Here is an 8,477-nt window from a genome sequence, read left to right as displayed (position 1 = left end):
CATGGAATCATAGAATGGTCTGGGTTGGGACAGGACCTAAAGCTCATCCAGTTCCACCCCACAGCCATGGGCAGGGACACCTTCCACTGTCCCAGGTCACTGCACCCAACCTGGCCTGGAACAATTTCAGGGATGGGGAGTCCACAACTTCTCTGGCAGCCTCACCACCTTCCCTTCCTCCTAATACCTGATCCAAACCTGCTCTCTTTTAGTTGGAATCCAGCCCTCCTTGTCCTGTCACCCCAGGCCTTTGCCCAAAGTCCCTCTCCATCTTTCTTGCAGCTCCCTTCGGGTACTGGAAGGCCCCAGTTAGGTCACCCCAAAGCCTTTTCTTTTCCAGCTTGCACAAACACAATTCTCTCAGCCTTTCCTCGTAGGAACAATGTAAGCAGATCATTACTCACTTTTTGTAGGCTGTAATCTTCGGGTTATTAATTACTGAATGTGACTTTGCTGTTGAAAAGCAGCTGCTAACCAAGTTCTTTAAAGACTCCCTATACTGCTGAAGGTTCACACTCTCCTTGCTTTTATCCACTTTCCAGGAGTGCTGTCTGCTTCCAGCATGGACACTGTGCTGGGTTTTCCCCCTGGTGCTGGGCTGGGGGTCAGGGGTGCCTTTCCTGCGTGTAAGTGGCACATCTTGTTCTGTCTGCTGCCACTTGAAATCTCCTAGGAGCTGTTTCTGCTGAGTTCCCATCCAATCTCCATCCCTTTTTGTTTCTAATACAAACTGACTGTGGAGTGAGTGAATTCTGTGTGCTGTGGGGAGAAGGTGTCTTTGTGAAGCCTGTACCTGAGGAGAGTCGTGCCTCCCGGGAATAACTAATGGAATTCCTGTGCTCTTGATGTATGGTGTCTGAATGGCTTCTTTCTGCAAGGCCTGTGGAGCTCCCTTAGGACTCATCTGAATTCCTCCTCCAGCCTCCTTATGTTGTTTTAATTAAGTTGTAATTCATCTCTTTCTTTAAAACAAATTGTTGTCCTCATTTACTTGGAGTCCTTTAATTTCAGTGGAGCTGCATGGCCTCTGTGCTGCTTGCAGGAGAGCCAAGGTGCAATTCCAGACAGGAGGAATCACTTCCCAGATATCCTCAGCTCTTGTCCTTTCCTAGAGGTGAAGGGCAAGGCTGCTGTCACCAGCTGGGACAAGGCTCACTCTGAACCACAGGGCTTTGCAACTCCCTCAGTACTAATTTTAGCTGCTTCCTCGAGTCTCCTTTCCTTCATCTCACTGTATAATCCTGTTAGAACAAAACCCATTGACTGGGAGAGAAGATATTCACAGAATTAGGGGCTTATCTATTTGATAGATGTCTGTCTGAGCGCTGGGAACTGTCACAGCCATTCATATTGTCTCGGGTGAGATAATATGACATGAACTATCCAACAATGAGAACTGGGGAGAGCAGAGCAGCCACAAAACCCTGGCCAATGAACTGAAGTGTAGCTGCCAAAAGTTCAAATGACTTAGAGAAAAAACGGGTTTTATTCAGTGGAATGAACCAAAGCCAAAAGAAACACAGATTTCACAGAAAAACACTGAACTTTTTGACAATAATAACCAGCTGCAATTTGCCACTCTTTCTTCCTTAAGCCATTCTGGGTCTCTTGGTTGTTGCATTTTTGCTGAAAGTTGTACCCAGCATGCCTGAAAGAGCCCACCTGAGGGAGCTGGCACTAGGTCTTGGCTTTAAAGTGCCTTTTTCCCTCTTTCTGCTAATTTTTTGGGTTGTGCAAATTATTCTCCAGCGCTTCCTGCAGGCCTCAAAGAATTCCATTTCATAGGATTTCTAAAAGGGTAACATCCCCTTATTATGGAGCCCCTTAGAATTGCCTAGATGTTGATGTTAAAGATCTCTTTTAGAGTTACAATGTGCTGTTTCTGAGGAGAGAGATTCAGCTCCCAAAACCCTCTGTGAGGCTGGGCACACTCAGAACGATGCCTCTTCCTGGTCTTAAAGTCAAGAGTCAGACACAGTTAGAAGAGAAAAAGGGATTTTACTTTGGTATGTATTTTAAGGATCCTTAGGTGCACCACGTCCAGGTGGAATGTGCCGAAATGCCCGCTGCAATGCCCACCCCAAAAGATCTGGTGTAACATTATAGGTGTTACTAATTAGCAGATCTATCAAAGATTCCCCAACGAGAGGCTCGAGTGAGCCCCCCTCCCCAAGGAGCCTTCCCCTGGATGGTTCTATCTTGGTTTACAGAATGTGTTCTGGAGAGGACCTTGGGCTCTGGGGCACACTGATCCCTGGCTACGAAGCTTCTGAAGTGTTGAGTCTCCCAGCTGAACAAACAAGTCCAAGAATGTAGGCAAAAAGCACTGAGAATACAGAAGTTGTAAAAAGGTTTAACAAGGGTACAAAAGAAAAGACAAAAAGCTTCATGGCATCAAGAGCACCCCACAAGTCTCTCACAGGCTGTTTCTGCTGAGCACTGTTTAACCATTTCTTCCTAAGAATTATGCAATTCACATTTTCCACCTATAATTTCACCTTCAGATGAAGCCCTATCAATATTTTCACTCCCTGGTTTGGGGGGGTGTTACCAAGAGGCCCCAGGTGCTGCTTGTGCTGTAATCAGGCATCACCTCTTGCTGCCAAAGGCAGCTGGGGCTGAGCCCCTCTCCCAGGTGGATCTTGTTGCTGGCATTTATTGTGGTGCTCAGGTTGGGGTAATTCAGGGCTGACCCATGGACAGAAAGGATGGACATCACCTCGTGGAACAGGTCAGGTTGGAATGGATCTTTCTGGAGGCCACCTGGACCAGCCTCACCCAGGGAAGGGGAGATGCTGCACCCCAAAGGTGCCCAGGTTGCCCCAGAAACTGCTGGATGTTACCAGTGTTTGAGGATCAGTGCCTGTTACAGCTGGGATCTGTTTGCATGTCCCCTCTGGCCTAAGGGCTGTGCTGGAAATGCCTGTGGTGAGTGCAGGACTGGGACTGGGAGCAGCTGTCATGTCCCAGGAGTGCCAGACTCTGCTTTGCTCAGGTACCAGGTCACAACACAGAAGGGGGCTTTATGCAACAGGTATTTACCCAGCACTTTTCCCAGATGGAATAATGTCCAACACAGCTTTTTCATCCCCTCAGCTGCCAGTGGGGATCAGGCTGTTATATACAGAGGAAAATAGTTCTCATCATCAGTTTTTGAGGGTTTTGTTGTTAAGTTTTCCTTGTATGATGGGGAGTCTATGCTGCTTTAACATTACACAGTGTCTGGGCTCCTAATCCTTTCACAATGAAGCAAATATATTTTGCTAGAGAGATACCAGAAATGCTGCTTGAAACACAAAGCAAAGCCAAACAACAGCAGCAACAAAATTCTTGTACAATGAAATTGCACGAGTAACACTGAGGAAGCATTTCAAAGGCAGTGAAACCTCTCCACAAAGGTAACTCCAGCCAGCAACCACTGTCTGCAGGAATGGTTTTAAAGTATTGTCACAGTTTTCATGCTCTTTTCTTTGACCTTTAGTTCAAGGCCATCTGTGCTGAGCAGCTGATTCTTGTGGTCCCTTGAGTGGCTGCTGTTGTTAGGCTTCAGAGTGTATAATGAGGACTAAAACCTGTTGGAAGAATACACTTTTAAACCTTCCCCCTATCCAGATAAAGTTTGATATAACTAATTTAGCCCCTGGAGAAACAAGTCTATTAGCCCTTTGATAGCTAATTTAATTCCTGATAATTTATTGTGCTGGATTAGTTGGGAAAACAGATTCCAGCACCTTTTGGAGAATAATAAAAAATCATCAGGGGAACAAAAACACTATGGAAAAGGAAAATAGTTGAAAGATGAGGCTGAGAGAGCTGGAAGTGCCTGCCTGGCGTGTGTTGTGTGAGGAAATTGGCAGCCTGAAGGGGGATCTGAAGGCAAGTGCAGAGTCTGGGGAGAGGATAAGGGGAAGAGCCTGGCTTGAGGGAAAATAAAGTTTTTTAGGCTGTGTTTTGGCAGTTCCTGCTTTTCACTGTCAGATAAAAAGGTGTGTGATGAAGAAAGGGGCAGTGGTTACATCTGAATTTGCTTTTTTTTCATAACCTCAGGGATTTTTGTCACTTATTTGATTTTTAGCTGTTGTTCCCATAGACCTTCATCTCTGGGTAAGGCCACAGAGTGCTGATTTGTGCAGATCCCCTGCTGGCTCCTGTTGTTGACTCTGGAGCTGGTGCTGTGCTCCCCAAGCGCCCAGCCAGCATCAAAGCAAGTTCTGCATATGGAAATCCAAAAGGAGATCACTTATTGGCACTTGCTGTGTTTCTGACATACAAGGCTGGGAAAAGGCTCTGCCAGTGAGCTCAGGGAGGAGCAAAGCTGCTCCTGTTTGCAGGACATCCTGCTTTTTAACCCTCCCACTCAGGCACAGCACAGGCACCAAAGTCCACCTCTGAAATCTGTGTCCATTCCTCCCCTGATGAGTTTTGTAGCACCGCAGTTGCTGCCAATCTGATTTGATCACTGCCATGTGTGAGCAATTTCCCTGCCAGAAACCCAGCTAGCAAACACTGCAGCTTCCTGCTCTGGTCAGGCCTGGATCAGGACAAAATTTCAAGGCATGTGGAAACCCTTCTCCTGTTTCCTTCTGTAGCCTTGTCACAGGTTTTTGTGTCAGTGTTCAGGCAGGCTGCTTTCTCTCCCTGTCCTTCTTTAAGGTGCAGCCACACTGTTATTAGGGAATAACTCGTCTGTCTGAAGCAGGAGGTGCTTAGAGAGCAGAACACACAGCAACAAACCCAACATTTTAGAGCAGTGTTTGCACAGTCAGTCACTCCAGCAGCACTGTGGATCTCGGTGGGATGAGCCCTGTGAGGCTTGAGAGGCTTTCTGTCCCCTCAGAGTGCACTGAACACCTTGTGGGCATATCCCTTCTGGCTGATTCTCCCTGTTGGAGGAGTGGCTGTGCTGGGAGAGGAGTGCTGCCCACAGGATCAGGTCCAGGGGATGGAGGCAGCTCCCAAAAATCCAGTTCCTTGCAGAGGCACAGCTGTCAGGGCTGACAGGTTGTTAGAGATTCATGTTCACTTATGAGCCATGAAATAAAGCTCATCTCCCCAGCAATTTATTGCTATGCAGTGCCATTGATTTTTATGGGAGCTGCCTGGTGTTTCATAGCAGAGTGTAATTCTGCTCCTTTTTTCTTGGACATTTCCAATTTGCCTATCGTTCACTTAATGGCTCAGCCAAGAGCCCACTGAGCTTTTTATAGTATTTAAATGGGACACATTAGCATGGCATGGATGCTTTAATACACCTATGTATGAATCTTTAATACATTCTTATTGATCAAGTCCTTATATGATAACAGAGATCCATCCTCCCTGTTTACACAGCCAGAAGGGAAAATTATTGCAAATGTCATGTGCAGGATTTAGTAACAAGGGACTCAAACCCACTTACTCTAAGTTGTAGAATCACAAAATAGTTTGGGTTAGAAGGGATCTTAAAGATCATCTGGTTCCAACCTTTCCTGCCATGGGCAGGGACACCTCCCACTGTCCCAGGCTGCTCCAAGCCCCATCCAACCTGGCCTTGGGCACTGCCAGGGATCCAGGGGCAGCCCCAGCTGCTCTGGGCACCCTGTGCCAGGGCCTGCCCACCCTCACAGGGGAGATTTCCTTCCAGTATCCCATCTAACCCTGCTCTGTGTCATTCCCCTTGTCCTGTCAATCCAGTCCCTCCTAAATAGTCTCTCTCCATCCTTCTTGTAGCTCCCTTCAGGTCACAATTAGGTCAGCCCAAACTCTTTTCCAGGCTGAACAACCCCAGTTCTCCCAGCCTTTCCTCATAGCAGAGATGCTCCATCCCTCTGATCAACCTGCTGTCCTGACTCCTGGATCCTTTGAGAAGGTTTTTGCTCCATTTTGTGTTGGAGTTTTTGTGCCCAGGAGGAGCCCTGTGTCTCTGCCTCTCTGTTACTGGTTCTGCCCAGCTCTGTTTGGGCTGGTGAGGCTTAATCCTGCTCTGCACCGAGCCTTGATTTACAATTAGATGAGAATTGTTGCAAAGGAGCTAAAACAGGTGGTAGGGTTTAAAAGGCCCTCAAGGAAATAATTAATTTATGAGGGTAAATTGTTGGTAAGATGATGTGAGCGTGTGGAAACAGCTCTCAGGGTCATTAAAAAACAAGAACAGATTTATTGACTGATCAGATGTCAATAAGCTTCCCTTACAAGCGTGGACATTGTATCCTGTGAGGGAGCTGGAACAGGCAGGGCAGGGATCTGCCATTGCTAATGCAATATTAAACAGAATTCCTCTCTACTTAATCCTCTTATTAGGTATTGCATTTCTTGGGCTGTCAGTGTCTGCTGCCTGCTGGGGAGAGCCAGGAAGGGAGCGAGCTGCTGCTTTTGGAGCACATTTAAATGGTCTGCATACAAAGGGATGATCCAGCAATCCATTTGCATTGGTGCCGTGCCTATTCCCAAATAGGCCCAAATCTTGTGAGGAAGGGGGAAAATTCACTCAAAGTTTGCCATTTTCCACCCTGACAGTGGGATGGATGTCCTGCCCTGCAGAAGATGGATGTGCCTTGCTCGCTGGCAGCTCAGTTATTGAGTATCAGACTGATAACACAAAATGAGGGTGGCCTTTCCCTCCCTATCCAGAAGGAACCAAACAAACCAAGCCCTTCCTGTGAGGCCTGAAGCCTCGATTTCTTGTTTTTCTGTGTTTTCCTTGCCTGGGATGAAGTCTGTGGGCTTTGGAGGCAGGGAGGATGCTCCAAACCCCACTGCCCACACCAGAGGGGGTCGATGGGTGGCTGAGGGATCAGTCAGCACAAACAGGCAGGGAACTTCTGCAGGTCCCCTGGAATCTGCCCCAGTGGCAGCCCCTTTGGCTCTGAGCACAATTACCCCAAGAAAACACTGTCAGAAGGAAAAACGCAGCTTTATGGAGGCAAGGCAACAAAACTGGAAGCTGACTCTGTACTTTTACTTGATATGAATGCTGCTTTCCACAGGAGGCACCTTTAGCAAAGCCCAGCTGCCTGGGAACAGGAAGAGGTGAGGCAAGAGGAGAAAATCACAGACCAGGTTAATGGCCAACAGAATTAGCAGTTGTGAGATTGCCCTGTAAGGGAAAAAATATTGATTTTTATTTAATTTTTTGTCCTCAGCTGCTTAAACTACCAGCAACCCAAGCTAGGGCTTAATCTGTGATGCTGTACCTGGAATGAAAAGCATCACAGCTGTTGCACACCAAAGAGATTTAAGGCACCTTTCTGGAAAGCCAGGGCTCTTTGAAATATTCATGAATCTTTAGCAGTTTCCTGAGATACAGAGGAATGTCAAATAATCTCCTCTTCTTTTCCCACACTGGAAGGTTTAATAGCTTGAGCTGTGAAACCTTTGCTACCCAGCAAGATGGAAATGCCCCCTTCCTTCTCTCCTCACGACACTGATTGTAATTCCTGTAATGCTGATGGTCCCCCAGAACAGGGGCAGCTCAGGTTTGGAGTTGAGGTTAATTTAATGGAGATGTTCCCTGCAAAGGCTTCAATCCAAGAGGCTCAGTAAAGCAGTTTTTAGTGGTAAGGGGAAGACCTGAGGTGTCAGTGCACACATCCACAGGGACCCACATGGAGCACTGGAAAGCCAGAACAACTGCTGAGGGCAGGAATGCTGAATAGGAGGAATAAAACAGGATAAGAAAGGCTGGAACTGGCCTTTGTGTTGCATTTAGGCAGCAGTAGAGCAGAGGTTTCTTCGAGGCAATCTCACAGGAAGCTTTGGGTGGGGAATGCAGCAGGCACAGAGATAAATTGCAAATTTAACCATGTTTGCTGCAAGGAGAAGCCCTGAGGGGGATGTCTGACAGTGTGGAACCACCATGCAAAATAACCTGGTGAGCTGCTAATTACAGAACAGTCCAAACAGATGTGGAAACTGAAGCAGGATTAAAGTTATGGCCTGTTCTTTCCTCATCCTTGCACTGAGACTCCTTGCTTTGCAACAGAGCCCTCAAATAACCCCCAGGAACTCAGGTTTTTAGGCTTTGGAGATCTCCTGGTTGGGTTCCTGAACCCCTGTACAAAAACACCAGTGAGAAACTCCACTCTGAGTAACTTCTCAATTTTGAAACTGCTGAAAATTTTTCCAATATTCTAATTTTAAACTTTCTCTAGAATAAATCTCAATGCCTCTTCAGGAACAACATGGATTGAGGCTTTGCCGATCTGTCACTGTGAATTATAACACTTCTACAAAGACTTTCTTCAAATCACAGCATTATTTTCAACAAATTTATTTTAAAACTCATCAAAATATTGATTTTGAGGTTGGAAGCATCTCAACATTTTTCATTATTGCACCACATCCCTTAATTTTACGAGCAAAGCGATCCATTAACGTGGCCATCTGGCATGGCATAAAACAGGGAGGGGAACCATTTCCATTTCCAATTTGCCTTTGTTTTCTAGAGCATTTGGCGGCCCAAGGAGTGCAGTTGGCTTTTCTGTGCCACATAATGCTCG

The sequence above is a fragment of the Aphelocoma coerulescens genome, chromosome 9, assembly GCF_041296385.1.
Source record: "Aphelocoma coerulescens isolate FSJ_1873_10779 chromosome 9, UR_Acoe_1.0, whole genome shotgun sequence".
Classification (NCBI taxonomy): Eukaryota; Metazoa; Chordata; class Aves; order Passeriformes; family Corvidae; genus Aphelocoma; species Aphelocoma coerulescens.
The sequence above is the reverse complement of the archived record's forward strand: the minus strand, read 5'-3'. Positions refer to the sequence as shown.